This window comes from Hypanus sabinus, chromosome 3 (genome assembly GCF_030144855.1).
Source record: "Hypanus sabinus isolate sHypSab1 chromosome 3, sHypSab1.hap1, whole genome shotgun sequence".
NCBI lineage: Eukaryota > Metazoa > Chordata > Chondrichthyes > Myliobatiformes > Dasyatidae > Hypanus > Hypanus sabinus.
In genome coordinates this window covers 118,987,340-118,999,462 of record NC_082708.1, presented here as the reverse complement: position 1 = coordinate 118,999,462, position 12,123 = coordinate 118,987,340, and the positions used below count along the sequence as shown (strand labels likewise).

Here is a 12,123-nt window from a genome sequence, read left to right as displayed (position 1 = left end):
TGCAATACAGTGCTCACCCTCGGCCTGTCATCCTCCCCTCTGTGCAATACAGCGCTCGCCATCGGCCTGTCATTCTCCCCTCCCCTCAACAGTGCTCACCATCCGCCTGTCATCCTCCCCTCCCCTCAACAGTGCTCACCATAGGCCTGTCATCCTCCCCTCCCCTCAACAGTGATCACCATCGGCCTGTCATTCTCCCCTCTCCTCAACAGTGCTCACCATCAGCCTGTCATGCTCCCCTCCCCTCAACAGTGCTCACCATCGGCCTGTCAACCTCCCCTCCCCTGAACAGTGATCACCATCGGCCTGTCATCCTCCCCTCCCCTCAACAGAGCTCACCATCGGCCTGTCATCCACCCCTCCCCTCAACAGTGCTCACCATCAGCCTGTCATCCTCCCCTCTCTGCAATACAGTGCTCACCATCGGCCTGTCATCCTCCCCCCTGTGCAATACAGTGCTCACCATCAGCCTGTTATTCTCCCCTCCCCTCAACAGTGCTCACCATCGGCCTGACATTCTCCCCTCCCCTCAACAATGCTCACCATCGGCCTGTCATCCTCCCTTCCCCTCAACAGTGCTCTCCATCGGCCTGTCATCCTCCCCTCCCCTCAACAGTGCTCTCCATCGGCCTGTCATCCTCCCCTCCCCTCAACAGTGCTCACCATCAGCCTGTCATCCTCCCCTCCCCTCAACAGTGCTCACCATCAGCCTGTCATTCTGCCCTCTCCTCAACAGAGTTCACCATCGGCCTGACATACTCCCCTCCCCTCAACAGTGCTCACCATCGGCCTGTCAACCTCCCCTCCCCTGAACAGTGATCACCATCGGCCTGTCATCCTCCCCTCCCCTCAACAGAGCTCACCATCTGCCTGTCATCCACACCTCCCCTCAACAGTGCTCACCATCAGTCTGTCATCCTCCCCTCTGTGCAATACAGTGCTCACCATCGGCCTGTCATCCTCCCCCCTGTGCAATACAGTGCTCACCATCAGCCTGTTATTCTCCCCTCCCCTCAACAGTGCTCACCATCGGCCTGACATTCTCCCCTCCCCTCAACAATGCTCACCATCGGCCTGTCATCCTCCCCTTTGTGCAATACAGTGCTCACCATCAGCCTGTTGTTCTCCCCCTCCCCTCAACAGTGCTCACCATCGGCCTGACATTCTCCCCTCCCCTCAACAGTGCTCACCATCGGCCTGACCTCCTCCCCACCGCTCAACAGTGCTCACCATCAGCCTGTCATCCTCCCCTCTGTGCAATACAGTGCTCACCATCGGCCTGTCATCCTCCCCCCTGTGCAATACAGTGCTCACCATTGGCCTGTCATCCTCCCCTCCCCTTAACGGTGCTCACCATCGGCCTTTCATCCTCCCCTCCCCTCAAAAGTGCTCACCATCTGCCTGGCCTCCATCCCTCTCCTCAACAGTGCTCACCATCAGCCTGTCCTCCTCCCCTCTGTGCAATACAGTGCTCACCATCGGCCTGTCCTCCTCCCCTCCCTTCAACAATGCTTACCATCGGCCTGTCATCCTCCCCTCTGTGCAATACTGTGCTCACAATCGGCCTGTCCTACTCCACTCCCCTCTACAGTGCTCACCATTATCCTGTCATCCTCCCCTCCCCTCAACAGTGCTCACCATCTGCCTGTCATCCTCCCCTCCCCTCAACTATGCTCACCATCGTCCTGTCATCCTCACCTCCCCTCAACAGTGCTCACCATCAGCCTGTCATCCTCCCCTCTGTGCAATACAGTGCTCACCATCGGCCTGTCATCCTCCCCTCTGTGCAATACAGTGCTTGCCATCGGCCTGTCATTCTCCCCTCCCCTCAACAGTGCTCACCATCAGCCTGTCATCCTCCCCTCCCCTCAACAGTGCTCACCATCAGCCTGTCATCCTCCCCTCCCCTCAACAGTGCTCACCATCGGCCTGTCATCCTCCCCTCCCCTCAACAGTGCTCACCATCGGCCTGTCGTCCTCCCCTCTCCTCAACAGTGCTCACCATCGGCCTGTCAGCCTCCCCCCTGTGCATTACAGTGCTCACCATTGGCCTGTCATCCTACCCTCTGTGCAATACAGTGCTCACCCTCGGCCTGTCATCCTCCCCTCTGTGCAATACAGCGCTCGCCATCGGCCTGTCATTCTCCCCTCCCCTCAACAGTGCTCACCATCCGCCTGTCATCCTCCCCTCCCCTCAACAGTGCTCACCATAGGCCTGTCATCCTCCCCTCCCCTCAACAGTGCTCACCATCGGCCTGTCATTCTCCCCTCTCCTCAACAGTGCTCACCATCAACCTGTCATGCTCCCCTCCCCTCAACAGTGCTCACCATCGGCCTGTCAACCTCCCCTCCCCTGAACAGTGATCACCATCGGCCTGTCATCCTGCCCTCCCCTCAACAGAGCTCACCATCTGCCTGTCATCCACCCCTCCCCTCAACAGTGCTCACCATCAGCCTGTCATCCTCCCCTCTCTGCAATACAGTGCTCACCATCGGCCTGTCATCCTCCCCCCTGTGCAATACAGTGCTGACCATCAGCCTGTTATTCTCCCCTCCCCTCAACGGTGCTCACCATCGGCCTGACATTCTCCCCTCCCCTCAACAATGCTCACCATCGGCCTGTCATCCTCCCCTCCCCTCAACAGTGCTCTCCATCGGCCTGTCATATACTCCACTCCCCTCATCAGTGCTCACCATCAGCCTGTCATACTCCCCTCTGTGCAATACAGTGCTCACCGTCGGCCTGTCATCCTCACCTGCCTTCACCAGTGCTCACCATCGGTCGGTCATCCTCCCCTCCCCTGAACAGTGCTCCCATCAGCCTGTCATCCTCCCCTCCCCTGAATAGTGCTCACCATCAGCCTGTCATTCTCCCCTCCGCTCAACAGTGCTCACCATCGGCCTGTCATCCTCCCCTCTCCTCAACAGTGCTCACCATCAGCCTGTCATTCTCCCCTCCGCTCAACAGTGCTCACCATCTGCCTGTCATCCTCCCCTCTCCTCAACAGTGCTCACCATCGGCCTGTCATCCTCCCCTCTCCTCAACAGTGCTCACCATCAGCCTGTCATTCTCCCCTCCCCTCAACAGTGCTCACCATCAACCTGACATCCTCCCCTCCCCTCAACAGTGCTCACCATCGGCCTGACATTCTCCCCTCCCCTCAATAGTGCTCACCATCGGCCTGACCTCCTCCCCACCGCTCAACAGTGCTCACCATCAGCCTGTCATCCTCCCCTCTGTGCAATACAGTGCTCACCATCGGCCTGTCATCCTCCCCCCTGTGCAATACAGTGCTCACCATTGGCCTGTCATCCTCCCCTCCCCTTAACGGTGCTCACCATCGGCCTTTCATCCTCCCCTCCCCTCAAAAGTGGTCACCATCTGCCTGGCCTCCATCCCTCCTCTCAACAGTGCTCACCATCAGCCTGTCCTCCTCCCCTCTGTGCAATACAGTGCTCACCATCGGCCTGTCCTCCTCCCCTCCCTTCAACAATGCTTACCATCGGCCTGTCATCCTCCCCTCTGTGCAATACAGTGCTCACCATCGGCCTGTCATCCTCCCCTCTGTGCAATACAGTACTTGCCATCGGCCTGTCATTCTCCCCTCCCCTCAACAGTGCTCACCATCAGCCTGTCATCCTCCCCTCCCCTCAACAGTGCTCACCATCGGCCTGTCATCCTCCCCTCCCCTCAACAGTGCTCACCATCGGCCTGTCGTCCTCCCCTCTCCTCAACAGTGCTCACCATCGGCCTGTCAGCCTCCCCCCTGTGCATTACAGTGCTCACCATTGGCCTGTAATCCTACCCTCTGTGCAATACAGTGCTCACCATCGGCCTGTCATCCTCCCCTCTGTACAATACAGCGCTCGCCATCGGCCTGTCATTCTCCCCTCCCCTCAACAGTGCTCACCATCAGCCTGTCATCCTCCCCTCCCCTCAACAGTGCTCACCATAGGCCTGTCATCCTCCCCTCCCCTCAACAGTGCTCACCATCGGCCTGTCATTCTCCCCTCTCCTCAACAGTGCTCACCATCAGCCTGTCATGCTCCCCTCTGTGCAATACAGTGCTCGCCATCAGCCTGTCATTCCCCCCTCCCCTCAGCAGTGCTCACCATCGGCCTGGTCTCCTCCCCACCCCTCAACAGTGCTCACCATCAGCCTGTCATCCTCCCCTCCCCTCAACAGTGCTCACCATCAGCCTGTCATCCTGCCCTCTCCTCAACAGAGTTCACCATCGGCCTGACATACTCCCCTCCCCTCAACAGTGCTCACCATCGGCCTGGCCTCCTCCCCTCCACTCAACAGTGCTCACCATCAGCCTGTCATCCTCCCCTCCCCTCAACAGTGCACACCATCGGCCTGTCATCCTCCCCTCCTCTCAACAGTGCTCACCATCGGCCTGTCCTCCTCCCCACCCCTCAACAGTGCTCACCATCAGCCTGTCATCCTCCCCTCCCCTCAACAATGCTCACCATCAGCCTGTCATTCTGCCCTCTCCTCAACAGAGTTCACCATCGGCCTGACATACTCCCCTCCCCTCAACAGTGCTCACCATCTGCCTGGCCTCCATCCCTCTCCTCAACAGTGCTCACCATCAGCCTGTCCTCCTCCCCTCTGTGCAATACAGTGCTCACCATCGGCCTGTCCTCCTCCCCTCCCTTCAACAATGCTTACCATCGGCGTGTCATCCTCCCCTCTGTGCAGTACAGAGCTCACAATCGGTCTGTCCTACTCCACTCCCCTCTACAGAGCTCACCATTATCCTGTCATCCTCCCCTCCCCTCAACAGTGCTCACCATCTGCCTGTCATCCTCCCCTCCCCTCAACTATGCTCACCATCGTCCTGTCATCCTCACCTCCCCTCAACAGTGCTCACCATCGGCCTGTCATCCTCCCCTCTGTGCAATACAGTGCTCACCATCGGCCTGTCATCCTCCCCTCTGTGCAATACAGTGCTTGCCATCGGCCTGTCATTCTCCCCTCCCCTCAACAGTGCTCACCATCAGCCTGTCATCCTCCCCTCCCCTCAACAGTGCTCACCATCGGCCTGACCTCCTCCCCACCGCTCAACAGTGCTCACCATCAGCCTGTCATCCTCCCCTCTGTGCAATACAGTGCTCACCATCGGCCTGTCATCCTCCCCCCTGTGCAATACAGTGCTCACCATTGGCCTGTCATCCTCCCCTCCCCTTAACGGTGCTCACCATCGGCCTTTCATCCTCCCCTCCCCTCAAAAGTGGTCACCATCTGCCTGGCCTCCATCCCTCCTCTCAACAGTGCTCACCATCAGCCTGTCCTCCTCCCCTCTGTGCAATACAGTGCTCACCATCGGCCTGTCCTCCTCCCCTCCCTTCAACAATGCTTACCATCGGCCTGTCATCCTCCCCTCTGTGCAATACAGTGCTCACCATCGGCCTGTCATCCTCCCCTCTGTGCAATACAGTGCTTGCCATCGGCCTGTCATTCTCCCCTCCCCTCAACAGTGCTCACCATCAGCCTGTCATCCTCCCCTCCCCTCAACAGTGCTCACCATCGGCCTGTCATCCTCCCCTCCCCTCAACAGTGCTCACCATCGGCCTGTCGTCCTCCCCTCTCCTCAACAGTGCTCACCATCGGCCTGTCAGCCTCCCCCCTGTGCATTACAGTGCTCACCATTGGCCTGTAATCCTACCCTCTGTGCAATACAGTGCTCACCATCGGCCTGTCATCCTCCCCTCTGTGCAATACAGCGCTCGCCATCGGCCTGTCATTCTCCCCTCCCCTCAACAGTGCTCACCATCAGCCTGTCATCCTCCCCTCCCCTCAACAGTGCTCACCATAGGCCTGTCATCCTCCCCTCCCCTCAACAGTGCTCACCATCGGCCTGTCATTCTCCCCTCTCCTCAACAGTGCTCACCATCAGCCTGTCATGCTCCCCTCTGTGCAATACAGTGCTCGCCATCAGCCTGTCATTCCCCCCTCCCCTCAGCAGTGCTCACCATCGGCCTGGTCTCCTCCCCACCCCTCAACAGTGCTCACCATCAGCCTGTCATCCTCCCCTCCCCTCAACAGTGCTCACCATCAGCCTGTCATCCTGCCCTCTCCTCAACAGAGTTCACCATCGGCCTGACATACTCCCCTCCCCTCAACAGTGCTCACCATCGGCCTGGCCTCCTCCCCTCCACTCAACAGTGCTCACCATCAGCCTGTCATCCTCCCCTCCCCTCAACAGTGCACACCATCGGCCTGTCATCCTCCCCTCCTCTCAACAGTGCTCACCATCGGCCTGTCCTCCTCCCCACCCCTCAACAGTGCTCACCATCAGCCTGTCATCCTCCCCTCCCCTCAACAATGCTCACCATCAGCCTGTCATTCTGCCCTCTCCTCAACAGAGTTCACCATCGGCCTGACATACTCCCCTCCCCTCAACAGTGCTCACCATCTGCCTGGCCTCCATCCCTCTCCTCAACAGTGCTCACCATCAGCCTGTCCTCCTCCCCTCTGTGCAATACAGTGCTCACCATCGGCCTGTCCTCCTCCCCTCCCTTCAACAATGCTTACCATCGGCCTGTCATCCTCCCCTCTGTGCAGTACAGAGCTCACAATCGGCCTGTCCTACTCCACTCCCCTCTACAGAGCTCACCATTATCCTGTCATCCTCCCCTCCCCTCAACAGTGCTCACCATCTGCCTGTCATCCTCCCCTCCCCTCAACTATGCTCACCATCGTCCTGTCATCCTCACCTCCCCTCAACAGTGCTCACCATCGGCCTGTCATCCTCCCCTCTGTGCAATACAGTGCTCACCATCGGCCTGTCATCCTCCCCTCTGTGCAATACAGTGCTTGCCATCGGCCTGTCATTCTCCCCTCCCCTCAACAGTGCTCACCATCAGCCTGTCATCCTCCCCTCCCCTCAACAGTGCTCACCATCGGCCTGTCATCCTCCCCTCCCCTCAACAGTGCTCACCATCGGCCTGTCGTCCTCCCCTCTCCTCAACAGTGCTCACCATCGGCCTGTCATCCTCCCCCCGTGCATTACAGTGCTCACCATTGGCCTGTCATCCTACCCTCTGTGCAATACAGTGCTCACCATCGGCCTGTCATCCTCCCCTCTGTGCAATACAGCGCTCGCCATCGGCCTGTCATTCTCCCCTCCCCTCAACAGTGCTCACCATCAGCCTGTCATCCTCCCCTCCCCTCAACAGTGCTCACCATAGGCCTGTCATCCTCCCCTCCCCTCAACAGTGCTCACCATCGGCCTGTCATTCTCCCCTCTCCTCAACAGTGCTCACCATCAGCCTGTCATGCTCCCCTCTGTGCAATACAGTGCTCGCCATCAGACTGTCATTCCGCCCTCCCCTCAGCAGTGCTCACCATCGGCCTGGTCTCCTCCCCACCCCTCAACAGTGCTCACCATCAGCCTGTCATCCTCCCCTCCCCTCAACAGTGCTCACCATCAGCCTGTCATCCTGCCCTCTCCTCAACAGAGTTCACCATCGGCCTGACATACTCCCCTCCCCTCAACAGTGCTCACCATCGGCCTGGCCTCCTCCCCTCCCCTCAACAGTGCTCACCATCAGCCTGTCATCCTCCCCTCCCCTCAACAGTGCTCACCATCGGTCTGTCATCCTCCCCTCCTCTCAACAGTGCTCACCATCGGCCTGGCCTCCTCCCCTCTCCTCAACAGTGCTCAACATCAGCCTGTCATCCTGCCCTCTCCTCAACAGAGTTCACCATCGGCCTGACATACTCCCCTCCCCTCAACCGTGCTCACCATCGCCCTGGCCTCCTCCCCTCCCCTCAACAATGCTCACCATCAGCCTGTCATCCTCCCCTCCCCTCAACAGTGCTCACCATCCACCTGTCATCCTACCCTCCCCTCAACAGTGCACACCATCGGCCAGTCATTCTCCCCTCTCCTCAACAGTGCTCACCATCAGCCTGTTGTTCTCCCCTCCCCTCAACAGTGCTCACCATCGGCCTGACATTCTCCCCTCCCCTCAACAGTGCTCACCATCGGCATGACCTCCTCCCCACCGCTCAACAGTGCTCACCATCAGCCTGTCATCCTCCCTTCTGTGCAATACAGTGCTCACCATTGGCCTGTCATCCTCCCCTCCCCTTAACGGTGCTCACCATCGGCCTTTCATCCTCCCCTCCCCTCGAAAGTGCTCACCATCTGCCTGGCCTCCATCCCTCTCCTCAACAGTGTTCACCATCAGCCTGTCCTCCTCCCCTCTGTGCAATGCAGTGCTCACCTTCGGCCTGTCCTCCTCCCCTCCCTTCAACAATGCTTACCATCGGCCTGTCATCCTCCCCTCTGTGCAATACAGTGCTCACAATCGGCCTGTCCTACTCCACTCCCCTCTACAGTGCTCACCATTATCCTGTCATCCTCCCCTCCCCTCAACAGTGCTCACCATCTGCCTGTCATCCTCCCCTCCCCTCAACTATGCTCACCATTGTCCTGTCATCCTCACCTCCCCTCAACAGTGCTCACCATCGGCCTGTCATCCTCCCCTCCCCTCAACAGTGCTCACCATCGGCCTGTCATTCTCCCCTCTCCTCAACAGTGCTCACCATCAGCCTGACATCCTCCACTCTGCGCAATACAGTGCTCACCATCGGCCTGTCATCCTCCCCTCTCCTCAACAGTGCTCACCATCGGCCTGTCATCCTCCCCCATGTGCAATACAGTGCTCACCATTGGCCTGTCATCCTCCCCTCTGTGCAATGCAGTGCTCACCATCGGCCTGTCATCCTCCCCTCTGTGCAATACAGTGCTCGCCATCAGACTGTCATTCCGCCCTCCCCTCAGCAGTGCTCACCATCGGCCTGGTCTCCTCCCCACCCCTCAACAGTGCTCACCATCAGCCTGTCATCCTCCCCTCCCCTCAACAGTGCTCACCATCAGCCTGTCATCCTGCCCTCTCCTCAACAGAGTTCACCATCGGCCTGACATACTCCCCTCCCCTCAACAGTGCTCACCATCGGCCTGGCCTCCTCCCCTCCCCTCAACAGTGCTCACCATCAGCCTGTCATCCTCCCCTCCCCTCAACAGTGCTCACCATCGGTCTGTCATCCTCCCCTCCTCTCAACAGTGCTCACCATCGGCCTGGCCTCCTCCCCTCTCCTCAACAGTGCTCAACATCAGCCTGTCATCCTGCCCTCTCCTCAACAGAGTTCACCATCGGCCTGACATACTCCCCTCCCCTCAACCGTGCTCACCATCGCCCTGGCCTCCTCCCCTCCCCTCAACAATGCTCACCATCAGCCTGTCATCCTCCCCTCCCCTCAACAGTGCTCACCATCCACCTGTCATCCTACCCTCCCCTCAACAGTGCACACCATCGGCCAGTCATTCTCCCCTCTCCTCAACAGTGCTCACCATCAGCCTGTTGTTCTCCCCTCCCCTCAACAGTGCTCACCATCGGCCTGACATTCTCCCCTCCCCTCAACAGTGCTCACCATCGGCATGACCTCCTCCCCACCGCTCAACAGTGCTCACCATCAGCCTGTCATCCTCCCTTCTGTGCAATACAGTGCTCACCATTGGCCTGTCATCCTCCCCTCCCCTTAACGGTGCTCACCATCGGCCTTTCATCCTCCCCTCCCCTCGAAAGTGCTCACCATCTGCCTGGCCTCCATCCCTCTCCTCAACAGTGTTCACCATCAGCCTGTCCTCCTCCCCTCTGTGCAATGCAGTGCTCACCTTCGGCCTGTCCTCCTCCCCTCCCTTCAACAATGCTTACCATCGGCCTGTCATCCTCCCCTCTGTGCAATACAGTGCTCACAATCGGCCTGTCCTACTCCACTCCCCTCTACAGTGCTCACCATTATCCTGTCATCCTCCCCTCCCCTCAACAGTGCTCACCATCTGCCTGTCATCCTCCCCTCCCCTCAACTATGCTCACCATTGTCCTGTCATCCTCACCTCCCCTCAACAGTGCTCACCATCGGCCTGTCATCCTCCCCTCCCCTCAACAGTGCTCACCATCGGCCTGTCATTCTCCCCTCTCCTCAACAGTGCTCACCATCAGCCTGACATCCTCCACTCTGCGCAATACAGTGCTCACCATCGGCCTGTCATCCTCCCCTCTCCTCAACAGTGCTCACCATCGGCCTGTCATCCTCCCCCATGTGCAATACAGTGCTCACCATTGGCCTGTCATCCTCCCCTCTGTGCAATGCAGTGCTCACCATCGGCCTGTCATCCTCCCCTCTGTGCAATACAGCGCTCGCCATCGGCCTGTCATTCTCCCCTCCGCTCAACAGTGCTCACCATCAGCCTGTCATCCTCCCCTCTCCTCAACAGTGCTCACCATCAGCCTGTCATTCTCCCCTCCGCTCAACAGTGCTCACCATCGGCCTGTCATCCTCCCCTCTCCTCAACAGTGCTCACCATTGGCCTGTCATTCTCCCCTCCCCTCAACAGTGCTCACCATCAGCCTGTCATCCTCCCCTCCCCTCAACAGTGCTCACCATCGGCCTGTCATCCTCCCCTCCCCTCAACAGTGCTCACCATCGGCCTGTCATTCTCCCCTCTCCTCAACAGTGCTCACCATCAGCCTGACATCCTCCACTCTGCGCAATACAGTGCTCACCATCGGCCTGTCATCCTCCCCTCTCCTCAACAGTGCTCACCATCTGCCTGTCATCCTCCCCTCCCCTCAACTATGCTCACCATCGTCCTGTCATACTCACCTACCCTCAACAGTGCTCACCATCGGCCTGTCATCCTCCCCTCTGTGCAATACAGTGCTCACCATCGTCCTGTCATCCTCCCCTCTGTGCAATACAGTGCTCGCCATTGGCCTGTCATCCTCCCCTCCCCTCAACAGTGCTCACCATCGGCCTGTCATTCTCCCCTCTCCTCAACAGTGCTCACCATCAGCCTGACATCCTCCACTCTGCACAATACAGTGCTCACCTTCGGCCTGTCATCCTCCCCTCTCCTCAACAGTGCTCACCATCGGCCTGTCATCCTACACTCTGTGCAATGCAGTGCTCACCATCGGCCTGTCATCCTCCCCTCTGTGCAATACAGTGCTCGACATCAGCCTGTCATTCCCCCCTCCCCTCAACAGTGCTCACCATCAGCCGGCCTCCTCCCCACCCCTCAACAGTGCTCACCATCAGCCTGTCATCCTCCCCTCCCCTCAACAGTGCTCACCATCAGCCTGTCATCCTGCCCTCTCTTCAACAGTGTTCACCATCGGCCTGTCATCCTCCCCTCCCCTCAACAGTGCTCACCATCGGCCTGTCATTCTCCCCTCTCCTCAACAGTGCTCACCATCAGCCTGTCATCCTGCCCTCTCCTCAACAGAGTTCACCATCGGCCTGACATACTCCCCTCCCCTCAACAGTGCTCTCCATCGGCCTGGCCTCCTCCCCTCCCCTCAACTGTGCTCACCATCAGCCTGTCATCCTCCCCTCCCCTCAACAGTGCTCACCATCCACCTGTCATCCTCCCCTCCCCTCAACAGTGCTCACCATCGGCCTGTCATTCTCCCCTCTCCTCAACAGTGCTCGCCATCAGCCTGACATCCTCCCCTCTCCTCAACAGTGCTCACCATCGGCCTGTCATCCTCCCCTCTGTGCAATGCAGTGCTCACCATCGGCCTGTCATCCTCCCCTCTCCTCAACAGTGCTCACCATCAGCCTGTCATTCTCCCCTCCGCTCAACAGTGCTCACCATCGGCCTGTCACCCTCCCCTCTCCTCAACAGTGCTCACCATCAGCCTGTCATTCTCCCCTCCGCTCAACAGTGCTCACCATCAGCCTGTCATCCTCCCCTCTCCTCAACAGTGCTCACCATCGGCCTGTCATCCTCCCCTCTCCTCAACAGTGCTCACCATCAGCCTGTCATTCTCCCCTCTCCTCAACAGTGCTCACCATCAACCTGACATCCTCCCCTCCCCTCAACAGTGCTCACCATCGGCCTGTCATCCTCCCCTCCCCTCAACAGTGCTCACCATTGGCCTGTCATTCTCCCCTCCCCTCAACAGTGCTCACCATCGGCCTGACATTCTCCCCTCCCCTCAACAATGCTCACCATCGGCCTGTCATCCTCCCCTTTGTGCAATACAGTGCTCACCATCAGCCTGTTGTTCTCCCCTCCCCTCAACAGTGCTCACCATCGG

At 58.9% G+C, this 12,123-nt stretch overlaps 1 protein-coding gene across 3 annotated transcripts in view; it reads left to right on the top strand.

The window, feature by feature from the left end:
* Positions 1–12,123, top strand: part of nr3c2 (nuclear receptor subfamily 3, group C, member 2) — a 482,067-nt gene that overhangs the window by 296,571 nt on the left and 173,373 nt on the right. The window lies entirely within an intron of this gene.